This window comes from Papio anubis, chromosome 5 (genome assembly GCF_008728515.1).
Source record: "Papio anubis isolate 15944 chromosome 5, Panubis1.0, whole genome shotgun sequence".
In the NCBI taxonomy this organism is placed as follows: domain Eukaryota; kingdom Metazoa; phylum Chordata; class Mammalia; order Primates; family Cercopithecidae; genus Papio; species Papio anubis.
In genome coordinates this window covers 31,876,648-31,895,199 of record NC_044980.1, presented here as the reverse complement: position 1 = coordinate 31,895,199, position 18,552 = coordinate 31,876,648, and positions in this window count along the sequence as shown.

Here is an 18,552-nt window from a genome sequence, read left to right as displayed (position 1 = left end):
AGTCCCAACTGGTGGAGTTTTCTATTTGAAACCCTAAAGGTGGGTTTGAAGTAGTCATAGAAAGAACCCCAAGTACATTATTAACATTTCACAGTTGAAAGAATTCAGCCAGTCCCATTCTTTCATTTCACAGATGAAAGAGGGCCCGGAAAGTTAAGTGAAGGCTCCTTGCCACCAAAGGAAGTTGAGTCAAGAACCAAGGTATTGTGATTCCGTCATTTCTTATTTTAACGTATCTTATTATATTAGCATACATTATGTTATTGGGAATTTTGTTCCTAGTCTGAAGTGTGTAGAGGTATTATTCTGTAATCGTCTGTGACTTAATCTTCTAAATTTAGCATCTTATCAAGAAACACATTCAAAAAAAAAGACTAAACCTATGTTGTAGGAAAATAATTTTTTTTTTTTTTTTTTGAGACAGAGTCTCTGTCTGTCACTGGAGTGCAGTGGTGCAATCTTGGCTCGCTGCAACCTCCTGGGTTCAAGCAATTCTCCTGCCTCAGCATCCTGAGTAGCTGGGATTGCAAGCTTGCACCACCACGCCCGGCTAATTTTTGTATTTTTAGTAGAGACAGGGTTTCACCATGTTGGCCAAGCTGCTCTCAAACTCCTGACCTCAGGTGATCCGCCCTCCTCGGCCTTTCAAAGTGCTGGGATTACAGGAATGACCCACCATGCCCGGCAGAAAATAATTTTTAATACTCTCTTAGTCGCTTGGGTTCTATTTGTTTGATTTATCCTTTCCTAGAGAATAACTCATCTTCTTAGAAGTCCCTGTGTTTCATAGTCTCATTGTGAGCACACACTCCTCTATATCTCAACGGGAGTTATTTTTAAGCTGCCAGAGCTACAGAGATCAAACAGAGGCTTTGGTTGACACATCTTTTACACATCTAGTTACTGGGCTTTGGGGAAGGATTCACATTGTGTAAAATTTACATTGGAGTAGCTGTAGACATATTTTCCTCATATAAAATCCAGAAGGCAGCTATTCAAAGATGGTAAAGCAAAATAATGGACTGCTTTATTCTTTTGAACAAGAAAAAAATCATGCAGACAGTTAAAAATCAAGACAAATAAACACCAATCGCAATACCTAAAGGGCTTTCTGTATTATGTAAGCAACTTTGTGCACACAATGCCTGTAGCCCCAAGGCTGGAGCAATCCTTAAACCTCAGCTGCATACCAGCCCCGCATGGATGTCGCTATGCGCTGGGCAAACATGCTGAGACTGGCATGGAATTGGGACGCCAGGCAGCTTTAGAATGTTTAGGATTAAGGAAAGAGGGTGTTCTAAAATGTACCCAGGGCCAGGGCTCATGCCTGTAATCCCAGCACTTTGGGAGGCCAAGACAGGAGGATCACTTTAGGCCAAGAGTTTGAGACCAGCCTGGGCAACATAACAAGACCTCATCTGTACAAAAAATAAAATTAAATTAAAATATTAGCTGAGTGTGGTGGCATGTCCCTATAGTTCTAGCTACTCAGAGGCTGAGGCAGGAGGATCGCTTGTGCCCCGGAGTTCGAGGCTACAGTGAGCTATAATGGTACCACTACACCCCAGTGTGGATGACAGAGTGAGACCCTGTCTCCAATAACATAAAATAAAATAATAAAATGAGATAAAAGTACCTGAGATTTGTTTTAATCAGGTGTGGTAATGTGACAGATACAGAGATAAATGCCTTTGAAAGAAGACGTTATTACTTACATTTTTCAAGATAAGAGGGGCATGCCATGCAAGGCAGAGTCACATAGGGAAACACGGAGGTCCTCAGAAGGCAAGAGCAAAGGAGAAAACACGGCCCAGAGCTATTATTGTCATTTCCCTGGAAAGGAATGAATGAGGCAAAGTAGTCAGGTTTGAGCAAGTGAAGGATTGGACAGTACATGTGACACATGTTTTTTCCTTGAAAATGTTTCCTTTCCCTCTGTGCCATGCTCCCCACTTTCTGCCTTCTTGGGGCTTCTCACTATCTGGGTAAGTAGGTCTTGGGCCTAGCTGGACCTTGGGTAGTGGCCCCTCTGCCACAATCACTGCCTGGGCCTGAGACTGAGTTTGCAGCCTCTGAAGCCTGACCTGGCTTGGAGCTTGTCTGTGGCACCAAGGGGTGGAAGCCAGGCTCACAGGTCACCGGCAAAGCCTGAAGACACTGGCCCAAGGTGGCGGGGGAGGGGCTGCTGCTTGACTCTGGAGGATCTCAGAATTCTCCCTTCTTGCTAGGACTGAGCCAAGGAACAGCCATACTTCACTTTTCCCAGTGTTTTTCTTTTTGAAACAGGGCCCTGCTCTGTCGCCCAGACTGGAGTACAGTGATGCAATCATGACTCACTGCAGCCTCGACCTCCCAACCATAAATGATCCTCCCACTTCAGCCTCTCCAGTAGCTGGGACCACAGGCGTGCACTACCATGGCAGGCTAATTGTTGAAAAAAGGTTTTGTAGACACAGGGTCTCATCACTTTGCCCTCTCTGGTCTTGACCTACTGGGCTCAAGCGATCCTCCTGCCTTGGTCTCCCAAAGTACTGGGATTAAAGGCGTGAGCCACTGTGCCTGGCCACACTTTTCCAAATTATAAGCAGCTAGGATGGCCCTAGTTCTCATCGGCTCCTAACACACTTTTAAGGGTACATTTTTGTTGACTCTAGGTACCACAGACAAGCTCCAAGCCAGGTCAGGCTTCGGAGGCCACAAGCTCAGTCTCAGGCTTAGGCACTAATTGTGGCAGAGGGGCCACTACCCAAGGTCCAGCTAGGCCCAAGACCTAGTTACCCAGACAGCGAGAAGCCCCCAGAAGGCAGAAAGTGGGGAGCATAGCAGAGAGGGAAGGGAAACATTTTCAGGGAAAAAAACATGTGTCACATGTCTTTAGAAGCAAGTCAGGTTTCACGTCACCGGGTGTCCTTATGGGTGTCCAAAAGTAGCCCAGGACTGTAGCACAGGCTTAACAGTGATTTTGTGTTCAGCCACGAGTCACACTACCTGCCCCCATGAAGCTGGGCATTGGTGAGGTCCAAGTTGTCCTTGAGTAATAAAATCTATGTTGCAAAAAGAAGTGTGTTATGAGGGCCAGGCTCGGTGGCTCATGCCTGTAATCCCAACATTTGGGATGCCGAAGTGGGCAGATCACCTGAGGTCAGGAGTTCGAGACCAACCTGGCAAACATGGTGAAACCCCGTCTTTACTAAAAGTACAAAAATTAGCCAGGTGTGGTGGTTCATGCCGGTAACCCCAGCTACTCAGGAGGCTGAGGTAGAAGAATCGCTTGAACTGGCAGGCGGAGGTTGCAGTGAGCCAAGATCGCACCACTGCACTCCAGCCTGGGCAACAGAGCAAGACTCCATCTCAAAAAAAAAAAAAAAGTGCATTATGAGGGTAGATCTCATGTTGAGTGTTCTCACCACAATCAAATACAACTTCTAAAACGAGAGAGAAAATATTTTCAGTAAAGAACTTCATCTGCTAAAAAAAAAAAAAAAAAAATTCCTGGAAGAATATGCACCAAGATAGGATCCATAGTTGTACAGGTTATGGGACTGTAGATGATTTATTTTCTTCTTTCTTCTTCTTTGTGTTTTTAAAGTTTCTGTAATAAGTATTGTATTGTTTTATTAAAATGGGAAAATAAAAATATCATTTGCTTTCATTTTACTAGTCTCTTTCCCCTAAGATATTTTCTTCTACTGTCAGTTTTGCCCAAAGCTCAAGTGGCCAGGCAGCTGGGACCATAGCCTGGACCTGCCGTGTAGCCATTTCTTATTTCAGGTCCCATTCAAAACTGGTACCCTATGGGGTTGCCCGTTAAATGAGTCAAAGCAACCCAAATGGGGTATAAGTACTCCCAAATTCCAAAGAGGCTCACCACGCTCTGGGCCTCATTCTGAGCAAGGCAAGGTACAACAACCTGTCTTTCAGTTTAGAAGAAATATCCCCATATGCCCAGATCACTGGACTCTAGAAACACATCAAGATGGCAAGGCCCTAAGCTTTCTTGGGGTTTATTTTTCTTCCTGTGGCATACATATGTCTTGCTATGGCAGCAAAGAAGTTTGCTACTTCCTGATCATGAAGGTGATTAGCATAATTTTGTCAACTATGGGGTATCAAAATGATCAAGAATCCTCCAAACTATATTACAACAAAGAGCAGAACTGGCTTAGCCCTAAGACTAAGCATTGGACCAGGATGTATATTCCAAATGCAGTACTTTGGAAAGTACAATCTGTCACACCAGGGCTGAGTCCAGATTTTGATCAGCCAATTTAACACACTATTCATTTGACTCCTAGGAACTAAAGCCAGCACATTAAATCCAGAATCCTGAATGAGTCCTCCTACATTAATAAATGTAAACAAAAGAGCTTTCAACTATATTCTTTTTGGTTTAACACCTTTAGAATCCACGCTCACGTATGCTCCCCAAACTCCCATCAACACTGATCAGCGTCATAACTCTGTGCGTAGGCTCTCTCCCCAACCACCAGGCTTTGTACCTCTCCATCTGGGCTCTGTTGGGTTTTAACTCTTGTTATAGGCCTAGAGGTGATGAGTGGTGCCATTAGCATGGGAGGAAACGGCCAGGTGTTCCCATTTGAAAGACTTCTTGTTTCTGGGCTAGCCAGAGAGTTAAGAGGAATTTACAGTTCCCAAGTTCTCAGCTTTGTCCATATCTGCCCAAATGTCCTCATCCCATGGCTCATGTCTAAATCAAGCCCAGCAGTGTCTCTACCCTAGGGTAAGAAGTATAGCAGGTTTTAGCCTTTAATTGGTGCTGAAATATTTTCCCCTTGACCCCTTAGCTGTATCAATCTTGCAATTACAAAAGATGTAGGACTCCCTCAAAGCTGCCATGGGGCCTTCTCATTCCCTATGTGTGTTCTTAATTTTGCATTCATAGCTTTGCATTCCTCTTGTACCATCTAGGCTTGTCAAAAGAAGCCAGGTGACTCTACAATCTTTACAAACACCACTACATCACCATAGCCACTCTGTCCCATGGCCACTGGATGTTCCCACACCTCTTCCTCCATCTGCACTTCATGGCTTGATACCTTGCAGTGATGACTTGAGTAATCATGAGAACACAACGTGCCATGAATTACCCACATCCTATTGTCCCCTTGCCCCTGTGAAGGAAATAACCTCAGTGTTCTTGAACATATACACAACCCAATTCCAAAATCTTGCTTTGAGATTCTGTTTTCGGAGCATAAATTGAACCAACATAAATAGTAACAGGGTGCTGTCCCTCAGTTCAATAGTCCCACGTAGCACACCAGAAATAAAACAGATGACAACTATTCCTTGCATTTTACATATGCTGGATTTTCCATTCTGTATCCATGGCAACCAAGGTACAAAACTCAGTCTCAGTTTCCATTTTTAAAATCAAACTACAATGATCATTTTGTGAAATTTTGGTAGCCTTTGACGAATATTGTGGAGTCAACCAAAAGGATCATATTATATAACTTTTCACCCTAAAATCTCCACTCTGTCATTCCTTGGCTTCCAAACACTGTCTTTCCCCCTACTTTGCCAGCAGGAATTTCTCTTCTTTTTCTACTCCAACTCAGCTATTAATTAAGCACTCCCTTGGGGATCTTGCGTTCCAGTTGAAGCAGAATATCAATATACTTCTTCCAAACAGATTCAACGTTTTTCCAAGAAAAATATGAGTGATTTATATTTCTTTTCTCTTGTTACTTTTACATCCTCAGCATATAGCTCAATGACTGTCAAACACCAAAATTGTAATAACACAATACTTTATATTTGTAATGTTTGCTAATGTAACTTATGTATATTATCTCATTTAATCTTCACAACAATGCCATGAGGTATATACCATTATTATCCTCAATATTACAATATTACAATAAATCATGACAATGCTGAGGCTTAGAGAGTCCAAGTAACATACTCAATGTTATATTTAGCTGGTGAGACAGCCAGCTCTATTTGATCCTAAAGCCATAGGCACCATAGCTCTTCCAACAGTGTTGATAGAATACAGCCAGATGAGGAGCCCCAATAATGGCTACACATATTTTTTAATTCTTATGACTTCAGTTTCATGTATTTGGGTGACCCCAAACAAAATTCCCTAGCATTGTCACTAAGCCTTTTTGCCAGATGTCTACTTTTTATAACTCCGCCAATGGCTGCATGTAACAGAAACCAACTCTGGCTAAATTAACCAAAAATAACAGGATTTGCTGAAAGGTAAATGGTGGCCACAGAACTAAAGCAACCACTGACCAGCCAGTCTTGAGAAGGACAGAATCCAGTCAAAACCAGAGAATGACGTCGCAGGAACCAAGGGGCAGCCTCTTGGGGCCGCCACCGTTGCTATGAATCAGCTTCAACTATTTTCAGTTCTTGTGTCACTCTGCTTCAAGCCTCAAATTCCAGAGAGAGTCTGTCTGGCTGACATCATTTGGATCCCCTGTTCAGCCCTTGGCCAGGGGAGAGGGGATAAGGGGGATGGGGTGCTGTGATTGACAGTTCCACCAAGATTGCATTCCAGAAAGAAACACAGAAGGGCACTAACCAAAAAGTTTTCATGGGCGCCGGGCAGACAAATACAAGATGTCTGCTACAGTGGCTTTAACACATCCGTGATGGGAGGAGCAAGGTTTATCCTTTGAAAACATTCAAAAAGATGCACTATAGAGGCAATTCCTAAAGAAACTGTCCAAAATGCTCAGCGCACTGTTTCTCAAAAGGATCACTTTTTTTTAGTTAACAAAGGATCAATGTGAAGTTGTGTCAAAAGGACCACTTTTAATTTAAAAAATAAAAAGGTTTAAAAGAAAAGCTCTCACGGACCATCTAGAGTTGTCTTAAATTACTTTTTATTGCAAGATTACTTAGGTTTGTACCAACATAAAACCAGGGGTAATTGATCCTTGGATTTATAGCACTTATAAAATTATAAATCCACGATAAATTTTAATGCAATTCAAATGAAATGACAAACCACTATAATTCAAATTACCTATATAAGTTAAACTTGACAGATGATACTTTTCTGAAACTGATCTGCTGCTCCCAATGTGAATATAGTACAACTGCTACATTGCAAGTATTTTGAAGTTCAGCACTGCTATGCTATTGCATGTGTTGTGATGACTCAATTCTCCTACCACTTCATCCCTTCAATCTACTAGAAAACCTGGGGATAAGCAGAGTCAAGTCCTTTCTTGGCCTTCCATTTGGTGTGAAAATAGCTCTGCTCTTTTCTTTTCTTTTCTTTTCTTTTTGTTTTGTTTTGTTTTTCTTTTTGAGATGGAGTCTCTCTCTGTTGCCCAGGCTGGAGTGCAGTGGCGTGATCTTGGCTCACTGCAACCTCTGCCTCCCGGGTTCAAGTGATTCTCCTGCCTCAGCCTCCCGAGTAGCTGGGGTTACAGGTGCCCACCACCATGTCCGGCTAATTTTTGCATTTTTAGTAGAGATGGGGTTTCACCATGTTGGCCAAGCGGGTCTCTAACTCCTGATCTCAAGTGACCCACTCACCTCAGCCTCCCAAAGTGCTGGGATTACAGGCGTGATCCACCACAGCTGGCCTCTGCTCTTTCTTTATTAGCTCATGATACAGTCGTATTATTTGATGGTGAATTGGAATCACAAATGCAAACAGGGGCATAAAAATCCTTTCCAGTGCTCTGTTATGAGATGGTCACCCAGATGATCTATAACATGCTGATATTAAATTTTTTAAGATTTATTTAAAAATATAAATACAGATTTTAAACATTCTTATGGAGAACTCATTGTTATCAGAGATGATATCCTTGGAATCCAAAGGATCATGACATCCAGTTTGAGAAACAGTGGTTTAGAGCAATTACATCATTCTTAGGATCAACGCATGGCCTCCTAAGATGAACCCTTCACAGGGTATTACCATTATTCACTTCTGTAGATTCCTAGATATATATTTGGTATAAAATTTCCATATGCATTCTGATAGACCTTATACCCTTGCTATTTGCATACTGTCATTTCTTTAAAAATACCTTACAGCCTCTTGATAATTGCTATTAAGTAGGTGAAACCTCCAATTTCTATGCATACATTAACTTATTTAGCCTCACTCTCAAATGGTATCCAAACATGTAAATTGAGTTCATAGGGTAGATGTTGGGATTCAGACCATTTCTCTAGTTGTAAAATATGCACCATATAAATATAAACAAGTTCATAAAATTAATTGCTAATAATTATCTAGCTATTCCTCTGAGTAAAGGCATATATGGAGAAGTTTACTTTCTACTGATTGTAAAATGCAGTACTTGATTTTGAAACATTTTTGATCCATAAAGGCTAAGTGACATTCTGATTTATTTAAAAAGATGAACTCAACATAACCAAATTTCACATGCATTGACTTTCTAAATAAATTCTAAAAATTATTCTAAATTTTATGGCTGAGTTAGATTAAGAATTATGACAGCTAAAATAAAGGAAAAAGAACTGATGGTTGAAAAGAAATGCTTTCATATGTGAAATAAAGATAACTCTGAAAGAATGTTTAAATTTTGCATGTATTTTTCTAAAATAATCTCAAAAAGTTTAATATTAGCATATTATGAATTATCTGGGTGTCCATGTATATTATGATGACAGAGATTTTTATTTTTGCTGGTAGAATCAATATCTGATTATTATTATTATCAATCAATAATTTATAGTTATTCCTTGTTTACAAGTGTATTGGAAATATGAATAAACAGCACTGAGAATATTTCAGAAGAGAATAGTTCTTATGTCACTGCCATATGAAAAAGCAGTCTTGTGTGTGCTAGTTCAACAGGTCAAAATTATTCCCATTAAGCAGATTAAAAGAACGAGTTAATATACTTGCTTTATGAAAAGTGGTTCCCAATGTTTAGTTTCATTTTACACAAACTGTAATTATCCTTAACTTCTACGGTCAGATATTCAAAGAATTTGCCTTTAACAGTAATACATTTAGGATAAAATGTCCTTCCAACATTGTATATCTTTGTATGAAAACTGCCTTGATAAAGTTGGTCATACTCAAAGAATGTAGGGTTGCGCAAGTTAAAGTGTTTGCACAGTTCAAAGTGAGGGAAGAGTTGGGTGATAACACAAAAATTTTTAGAGATTTCTGCATCATTTCTCACTTTTCAATCTCACGTTTTATAGTGTCTCATGTGAAAAAAATTAGAAAATGTTGGAAATATCAAGAATTAGTGTTAAGTTGGGGGTGAAGGGAGTGTCATAGAGGAAGCATCAAGCACGTCATGGTCTTCATTTTCTAACTCAATAGAGGATGATAAGACTCACCTGCAGGAGCTGGAGGCCTGGGTTTCTTTTTCTAGCTCTTTAATTTACTCTGTCATTTTGGCAAGTCATGTGACCTCTCAGGCCTGCCTTCTAGTGAAAATGAATGTGTTAGTCATTCTCAAAAGGAACAATATTTTCTCCTTTCCCAGGGGCATTTGGAAATGTGTTTTTGATCATCAAAAAAAAAAAAACTAAGAGAACTGAGAATTGCTAAATGCCCTGTGATTAGAGGACAGTCCCACACAACGAAGAATTGTCCCATCTGAAAACCAACATAGCACTATTAGGAAACTAAACTAGAGTATCTCTAAAGTTCTTTTCACTTTGACACTCGTTTCTTGGGGTTTTGGGGGGGTCATTTGTTTGTTTTGAGACAGTGTCTCGCTCTGTAGCTTAGCCTCTAAACTAGAGCATCTCTAAAGTTCTTTTCACTTTGACATTCGTTTCTTGGGGTTTTGAGGAGGGGTTCATTTGTTTGTTTGTCTGTTTGTTTCGAGACAGGATCTTACTCTGTAGCCCAGGCCGGAGTGCAGTGACACGATCTCGGCTCATTGTAACCTGTGCCTCCGGGGCTCAAGCCATTCTCCCACCTCAGCCTCCCGAGTAGCTGGGACTACAGGTGAGCACCACCACGCCCTGCTAATTTTTGTAGAGACAAGGTCTTCCCACGTTGCCCAGACTGGTCTTGAACTCCCATGCTCAAGTGATCCTCCTGCCTCAGCCTCCCAAAGTGCTGGGATTACAAGTGTGAGCCACCATGCCCAGCCACTTTGACATTTCATCGTTATATGTCATTGTTTCTTTACAACAATTTTGGAGGAACCAGATAACAAAATGCTGTGAGGCAGCATGGCGCACATGAGAATGCTTATCAAAATGAAGAACCATAGAGTAAAGAACTGGCTTTGTTTGATTGGAATGGAGTGTTCAAGGCAAGATGAAAGAGGCTTAAATGGGCTATCCCACTCAATTCACACAGCAACCCAATGTAGTGTGTCCTATTTTTCCTATTTTACAGATGATTAAATCCACCACAGCTTCAGGGTTGGTTTGTTGGTTGGTTTGTTTGTTTTCCATTCTACGTGATGAGAATAAAACTTAATTGCATGTGTGTGTGTGTTTCTGAAATTGTGGAAAAGAAATACAACATGGAGAACACATTAAAATACTGCACCTTGGCCGGGCATGGTGGTTCATGGCTATAATCCCAGCATTTTGGGAGGCCAAGGCGGGCGGATCACAAGGTCAGGAGATTGAGATCATCCTGGCTAACACAGTGAAACCCCATCTCTACTAAAAATAAAAATTAAAAAAAAATTAAATTAGCCGGGCGAGGTGGCGGGCGCCTATAGTCCCAGCTACTTGGGAAGCTGAGGCAGGAGAATGGCGTGAACCCAGGAGGTGGAGCTTGCAGAGGTCCGAGATCGCACCACTGCACTCCAGGCTGGGCGACAGAGCGAGGCTCCATCTAATAAAAAAAAAAAAAAAAAAAAAAAACCACGCCTTGTTCTTGTTCGAGGTCTGTTCCCATCTGTCTTAAGGCCGCGTGGCCCAGGGCACCCCATCGCGGCAGGAGGTTTCTGGCAGACAGCCTGGCCTACATAACCTGAGGCTTTAGAGAAAGGAGAAAGCTCTTCTTCCAGCTCAGGCTGAGGCCCGCCTCCTATGTCCCGACCTCCTCCTCCAAATCTAGCCTCTTTTCAGGATGGCTAGTGGCTGGACTCTCCACTCCCTTCAGGGAAAACTCCTCCCTCCACCCACAGGGCTGTAGAATTGTTCTTATTCCCCAAGGACATCAGAACACATTTCTATGTTCGTATATTTGCCAAGAGGGTTACTCTGCCTTTAATAACACCATGTGTGGTCGGTCATAATCCCATCCAGTTCCCTTTGCTCCAAGCAGACTTCCTTGGCCCAGTCTGCCCTCCAGCATAAGGAAAGAAAAGACTGTGACCTGCGTGTGTCTCCAGACTCTTGAGGTCTGCCCTGCTAATCTGGGAGCAAGGGCACCCATTCTGCAGTGTCCAGTGACGTACAGAACAGCGTGGCCTGGATCTGGACCTAGAAAAACCTCTGCTGAAGAAAAGATGACACACGATGACTGCAGCAATGGCCCCTGTGGGCACAGTCAGACACATCGCCTAGCACACACCTGTCCATTCCAGAAGAGGGTCTTTGCTCCACGTTTTATTACTAGAAGCCAGTGGTGACTAGTTCCCACACACAAAGGGACAAGCTACTCAACAGGTTAAAGTCAGCAGACTGGAATCAACACTTTTTCCAGTTTTAGCTCAGCAGGTGTTCAAACGCTGTGGGGCATAATATCAGTCAAGATCACTTGCTACAACTCAACATTCCTTGGAGGTCATTCATCACTTGCCTGTGATGTGCCAGGTGGAATGCCAAGTCTTAAAAAACAAGGCTGGACACGGTGGCTCAGGCCTGTAATCCCAGCACTTTGGGAGGCTGAGGTGGGAAGGATCACCTGAGGTCAGGAGTTTGAGACCAGCCTGGCTAACATGGTGAAACCCCATCTCTACTAAAACTACAAAAATTAGCTGGGTGTGGTGGCACGTGCCTGTAACCCCAGCTACTCGGGAGGCTGTGGCAGGGGAATCACTTGAACCCAGGAGGTGGAGGTTGTGGTGAGCGCAGATCACGCCACTGCACTCTAGCCTGGGCAGCAGAGTGAGACTCTGTCTCAAAAAAAAAAAAAAAAAAAAAAGTAATTATGAAAAAGCTCCAGACTCAGGGATAAACATGTCTAGAAACTCTCTCACAAGTTCCTAATAAACAAATTCTAGCAAAAAACCTTCACTGCTATCCATCTCTTTAGCAAGCCTGAGAATTCTGATACCAGTAAACCCAAGCCATTCCTGAGAGGTATATTTAGAAAAGGAAGAACGTGGTGGAAATGGGGTAGCTGAAAATGAAAAATGAAGGTAAATCACAGAACACTTCTGCAGTGACACCCAGGAAGATGAAGGAAGCTGAGAGGAGCCTGAGTCCTGGGGATTGCACAGAAGGAAGGAACTGAGGCATAAATAGGAGGGTCTGGCAGCCAGGGCTGAGCAGTGACACAGAGATGCCCCAGGCAGGACAGCAATTTAGCACAGTTTCAAATTAATGCTATTTTTTCAAATGGCTCAACATTTATTTAGTGGGGTTAGGGTTTTTATTATTAAAAAGTACACATAAGACGGGCACAGTGGTAAATGCCTGTAATCCCAGCACTTTGGGAGGCCGACACAGGAAGTTCGTTTGAGCCCAGGAGTTCAACACCAGACTGGAAAACATAGGGAGACCTCATCTCTACAAAAATAAAAATAATTAGCTGGGTGTGGAGGAACGAACCTGTAGTCCCAGCTACTAAGAAGGCTGAGATGGGAGGATCACTTGAGCCTGGGAGGTTGAGGCTGTAGTGAGCCATGATCACACCACTGCACCCCAGCCTGAGTGACAGAATGAGACCTTGTCTCTTGTTTTTGTTTTGTTTTTTGTTTTTTGTTTGAGACAGGGTCTGGCTCTGTCACTCAGGCTGGAGTACAGTGGCACGATCTCAGCTCACTGCAACCTCCGCCTCCTTGTCTCAAGCCATCCTCCCACCTCAGCCTCCCAAGTAACTGGGACTACAGGTACATGCCACCACTCCTGGCTAATTTTTGTATTTTTTGTACAGACAGGGTCTCTCCATGTTGGCCAGGCTGGTCTCAAACTCCTGAGCTCAAGCGACCTGCCTGCCTCAGCCTCCCAAAGTGCTGGGATTATAGGAGTGAGCCACCACACCTGGCCGAGATCCTGTCTCTAAAAATAAAAGTACCCATAACTCTTCTTCTTCCCCTTCCCTTCTCTTTTCTTCTCAAACCATTCAGTCCTAAAGCTACACGGAACAAGATAGGCATCTTCACCAGGAGACGAAAGAGCCCTCATGGCCCAGAGCAGGGTGCCGAGCACAACAAGAACAGTGTTCACACGCTGGGGCAGGCCGGGGGGTGCGTCAAAGCCCCAGCAGGAAGCAGAGGGCATCCCTGCCGGGAGGTACCAGGTTGGACACTGGGGCAAGGGTAAGAAGGAGGTCTTTGTGGAAGGGCCCAGCAAGGGGTGTCAGTACCCTCGGAGCAAGGGGGCACCTATGCAGGGGAAGGCACAGCAGACTGGTTATATGCAAAGGGGTTGATCAAAGGACTAAAGTGAAGATAATGCGAGCCAGGTTTCTCGTGCGGAAGAGAGGTACAAACATGTAAAGGAACAAATAAGCCCTATGGTGGTGGATTGGTATTGGAGGTATTGGTGTGAAATCCTGGTTTTCAATAAATATAGGTAGATATAACCAATGTAAATATGTGTTTATTTATATACATGCACATACATTAAATCAAGAGAAACTCACCACTAAAAGTGCCTCAGAGCAGCAATACCCCAATAGCAATGAGCACACCTAACACCCAAGTCTTGATCTTTCTTTCTTTCTTTCTTTCTTTCTTTCTTTCTTTCTTTCTTTCTTTCTTTCTCTCTCTCTCTCTTTCTCTCTTTCTCTCTTTCTTTCTTCCGAGAGTCTTGCTCTGTCACCCACGCTGGAGTGCAGTGGTGTGATCTTAGTTCACTGCAACCTCCACCTCCCACATTCAAGTGATTCTCATGCCCCAGACTCCCGAGTAGCTGGGATTACAGGCGCATGCCACCATCCCTAGCTAAATTTTGTATTTTTACTACAGATGGGGTTTCACTATGTTGGACAGGCTGGTCTCAAACTCCTGGCCTCAAGTGATCCACTTGACTTGGCCTCCCAAAGTGCTGGGATTACAGGCATGAGCCACTGCTCCCCGTCTCCAAATCTTAAATCCTAAATACCATTCTCCACTAAAAGCAACCAGGGCTCTGGTGGGAGATGAGAGAGGGAGAGAAAAAGGTGGGTATGGCTATAAAAGGGCAACAGGAGGGATCCGTGTAGAGAGGGAAAATTCTGTGTCTTGGCTGTGTCCGCGTCAATATCCTGGTTGCGATGTTGCACTATAATTTTACAAGATGTTACTACTGGGGTAAACTGGGTAACATGAAATCTCTATTTCTCACAACTGCATGCAAATCTAGTGATCTCCAAATAAAAAGTTGAATTAAAAAAAGAAGGAACAAGGGAGTTCTTGAGGAATGACTGATTCCAGCGCTGGGGCAGGAAAAGTATAAGATAAGCCTGGAACATTTTGTGCTGGAAAGCAAGAAATCCTCCAAGAGTGAGGGGACATGTCAAAAGGATGCACGAGCCAGCCTGAATGGGGAGCTGAAAGACGGACGCTGACTATGGAAACAAAGGGTAGTAGCAATAGCTTATAACCCAAATACAGGCGCCCATATTCATATGGATAAAACAATCAATGAATTATAAGTTTAATGAAGTACAGGATATTTACGTAACTTTTAAGTCTCTCCCCACAAAATGCTTATTAAATAAAAGAGAAATTTCTCAGGGGGTTTAAAAAAAAAAAAAAAAAAGGTCATGTACGTTGGCTTACGCCTGTGATCCTAGCACTTTGGGAAGCAGAGACAGGAGGACTGGCCACATATGTACGTTAATACATATACACATATTCAGGGCTCTTTCACCGTCTGGTCTATGTATATGTATATGAATACACACACATTTACAACCAACTCAGGCAATGTAGGAGACCCCTTCTCTACAAAAAATAGAAAATAAAAAATTAGCCAGGCATGGTGGCTCATGCCTATAGTCCTAGCTTCTCGGGAGGCTGAGACAGGAGGATTACTTTAGCCCAGGAGTTTAAGGCTACAGTGAACTATAATAGCACCACTGCTCTCCAGCCTGGGCAACAGAGCAAGACCCTGTCTCTAGAAATGAAAATTTTTTTAAAGGAAAAACGTTATCTGTACTATTCTTACAACTTTTCTGTTTGTGATTAAACATTACATATATGTTATGTAGAAACACCAGTTCAAGTCTACCAATTGAAACAGTCAATGGTCTGAAAAAATTCAATCAAGTATTTCCAGCTTTGCTGGTAGCTCTTTCCTTTTGGTATTTTCTAATCCTAGCCAATTATTGGAAGGCATATTAAATAATAAAGTAAATCATTTATAAGGAAGTTACCTGTGCCACACTTCACTCAGTTGCAGAATTCCAGTTGCCTGGGACTGGATGAGACTGCATGAGGAAGCGCTGCAAAAATATTTAGGAGTCAGGGCTGGGCATGGTGGCTCACACCTGTAATCCCAGCACTTTGGGAGGCCGAGGGGGACAGATCACTTGAGGTCAGGAGTTTGAGACCAGCCTGGGCAACTGGCGAAACCCCATCTCTACTTAAAATAGAAGAATTTTAGCCAGGCATGGTGGTGCATGTCTGTAATCCCAGCTACTCGGGAGGTTGAGGTGGGAGGATCACTTGAACCCAGGAGGAAGAGGTTGCAGTGAGCTGAGATTATGCCACTGCACTCCAGCCTGGGTGACAGAGCGAGACTCCATATCTATATCTATATCTATATCTATATCTTATATATATATATATTGTTGCTCAGGTTAGTCTCAAACTCCTGGGCTCAAATGATCCTCCTGCCTTGGCCTCCCAAAATGCTGGGATTACAGACTCAAGCCACCATGCCCAGATTCAAGTTATTTTGTCCTACTCAAGGCTGTTTTCTATCTGCACAACCAACCGACCTCTGCACCTCTGTATTCCTGTTGCCTGAGCACCCTATGGATTACCACCCTGAGCAGACACCTGCTTCCACCTCCACTGCCCAGGGTCTGTTGGGTTGGGAGCATCATATTTGAAATCATGGGCGAGTGTGAGAAATGACTGTCAACAGACTCATTTGACGACCCCATTTGAAGAGACACACGGACCTAGAGGAAGTCAAATGCCTCTTACTGTATATGTTGTCTCATCTAAGCCAAACAAATCTGCATGCATATTAGTGCAAGCGCAGAGGAGAGAAATCCCACAACGTTTCAGGCAAGGGGTTGCAAATTTAAATTGTTTGTGTCATACTCATATTACTCTTTTAAGATTTGTAAAATGTTATGAATAATCCTTCTCGGAGCCACGTAGGGTCAGGCAGGTTGTGCTCTGCAGACCATTGACTGTTTCAATTAGTAGAATTGAACTGGTGTTTCTACACAACATATATGTAATGTTTAATCACAAACAGAAAAGTTGTAAGAAAAGTACAGATAACGTTTTTCCTTCTAAAAAATTTTTATTTCTAGAGACAGGGTCTTGCTCTGTTGCCCAGGCTGGAGAGCAGTGGTGCTATTATAGTTCACTGTAGCCTTAAACTCCTGGGGCACCTGTCCAGTTGGGGCTGTAACCACCCGGAGAAAGAGGTGCCTTTTAAATTTCAAACGGAGAAGTTGTATGGCCTAACCGCCGCCCTGAATGTACTATCTTTATTGCTTTAACTTTGTGAACAACAAAACAAACTGTATGACTTTTATCTGTTCCCTTCTAATTGCACTCCCTCAACTCCATAAAGTCATGTTTTTCGTCTACAAATTTTCTTACTCTACAAGGCGTCAGGAACTTCATCCTTGCAATTTTGGAAGACTAAAAAATGAATTCAATATGATACTTGCAGAGTAAGTATACAAAGAATGAGGGGACTATGAAAGAAGGGACAGGGTATTGGATAAATTTCTAAATGGCAATTACTTTTAAATTTGCCTGAAACATTTTGTGTAAGGCGGAAATGTAGAACTGGTGAAGTTGGATTCTCATATCATTATTTGGATAAAGTTCGATTCACTATTCAATATTGCCATAGTGAAGAGATATAATTCTGTATTCATTACAAAATGTTTAACTAACATATTTTTCCTTCTAGCTCCATAGAGAAAATTAACATCTGTTGCATAAGTCTCTGGAGGAAAAAATATATATATTCTGAAATGCTGACTTTATCCTACTAAAGCAAGTTCATGCTGGACTTAGAGAGGTTTGTGGTAAGAATTAGTGTTGGTATAAAATCCCTATTCCTTTTTCAAGTGGGATTTTGCATAAAAAGAAAATGAGGCCAGGTGCGCAGTGGCTCATGCCTGTAATCCCAGCACTTTGGGAGGCCAAGACAGGCAGATCACAAGGTCAGGAGTTCAAGACCAGCCTGGCCAGCATGAGGAAACCCCGTCTCTACTAAAAATACAAAAAATTAGCTGGGCATAGTGGTACACACCTGTAGCCTCACCTACTCAGGAGGCTGAGGCAGGAGAATTGCTTGAACCCAGCAGGCAGAGGTTGCAATGAGCCGAGATAGCACCACTGCACTCCAGCCTGGGTGACAGAACGAGACTCTATCTCAAAAAAAAAAAAAAAAACAAGAAGAAAAAAGAAAATGAGAGAATGCATTCTCACTGACTGTGCTGTTTAAAAAGACAAGTAAGCAAATTACTAATTTACTAATTACATAATTATTAAAGAGCTTAAACTTTGGATACTAAATCAGTTAAGTCAAAATACAGTGTTGAAAAATTATAAATCATTAACTGGCTCTGTATGTAGTCTACTCTACAATGGGAGTAGTTGAAATTCCTTTTAACATTTCATTATTTTTAAGTGTTGCTTTTAAAAATAGTTCAAATAGCTACAGTGTGTCTTTTATTTAGATTTTAAATGAATTATTGCTTTATTATTAAATATTTCAAACTATACAGAGAATATAGAGAATGCTATAATAAACACATGATGCCTACCATTTAGCCATAACAAATATTTTCATTTTGCCATATTCAATTCAGTTTTTTTGTTAAAGAAATGAAATTGGCCAGGCGCGGTGGCTCATGCCTGTAATCACAGCACTTTGGAAGGTGGAGGCAGGTGGATCACCTGAGGTCAGGAGTTCGAGACCAGCCTGGCCAACATAGTGAAACCCTGAAACCCTGTCTCTATTAAAAGTGCAAAAGACTAGCTGGGCATGGTGGTGCGTGCCTGTAGTCCCAGCCACTTCAGAGGCTGAGGCAGGAGAATCTCTTGGACCCAGGAAGCAGAGGTTACAGTGAGCCAAGATTGTGCCACTGCACTCCAGTCTGGGTGACAGAGCAAGGTTCTTTCTCAAAAATAAATAAATAAATAAATAAAATTTAAATTTACCAATGGGGCTGTTGTCCTCTGTGTGGCCTTCTCCAATCCCATTCTGTCCCTCCTGTCCAGTGGGGCCCAGTACTCTGAAGTGGGGGTCCTTCCATCCCAGGCATATTTTTACACTTTTACCCCCATGTGCATAACC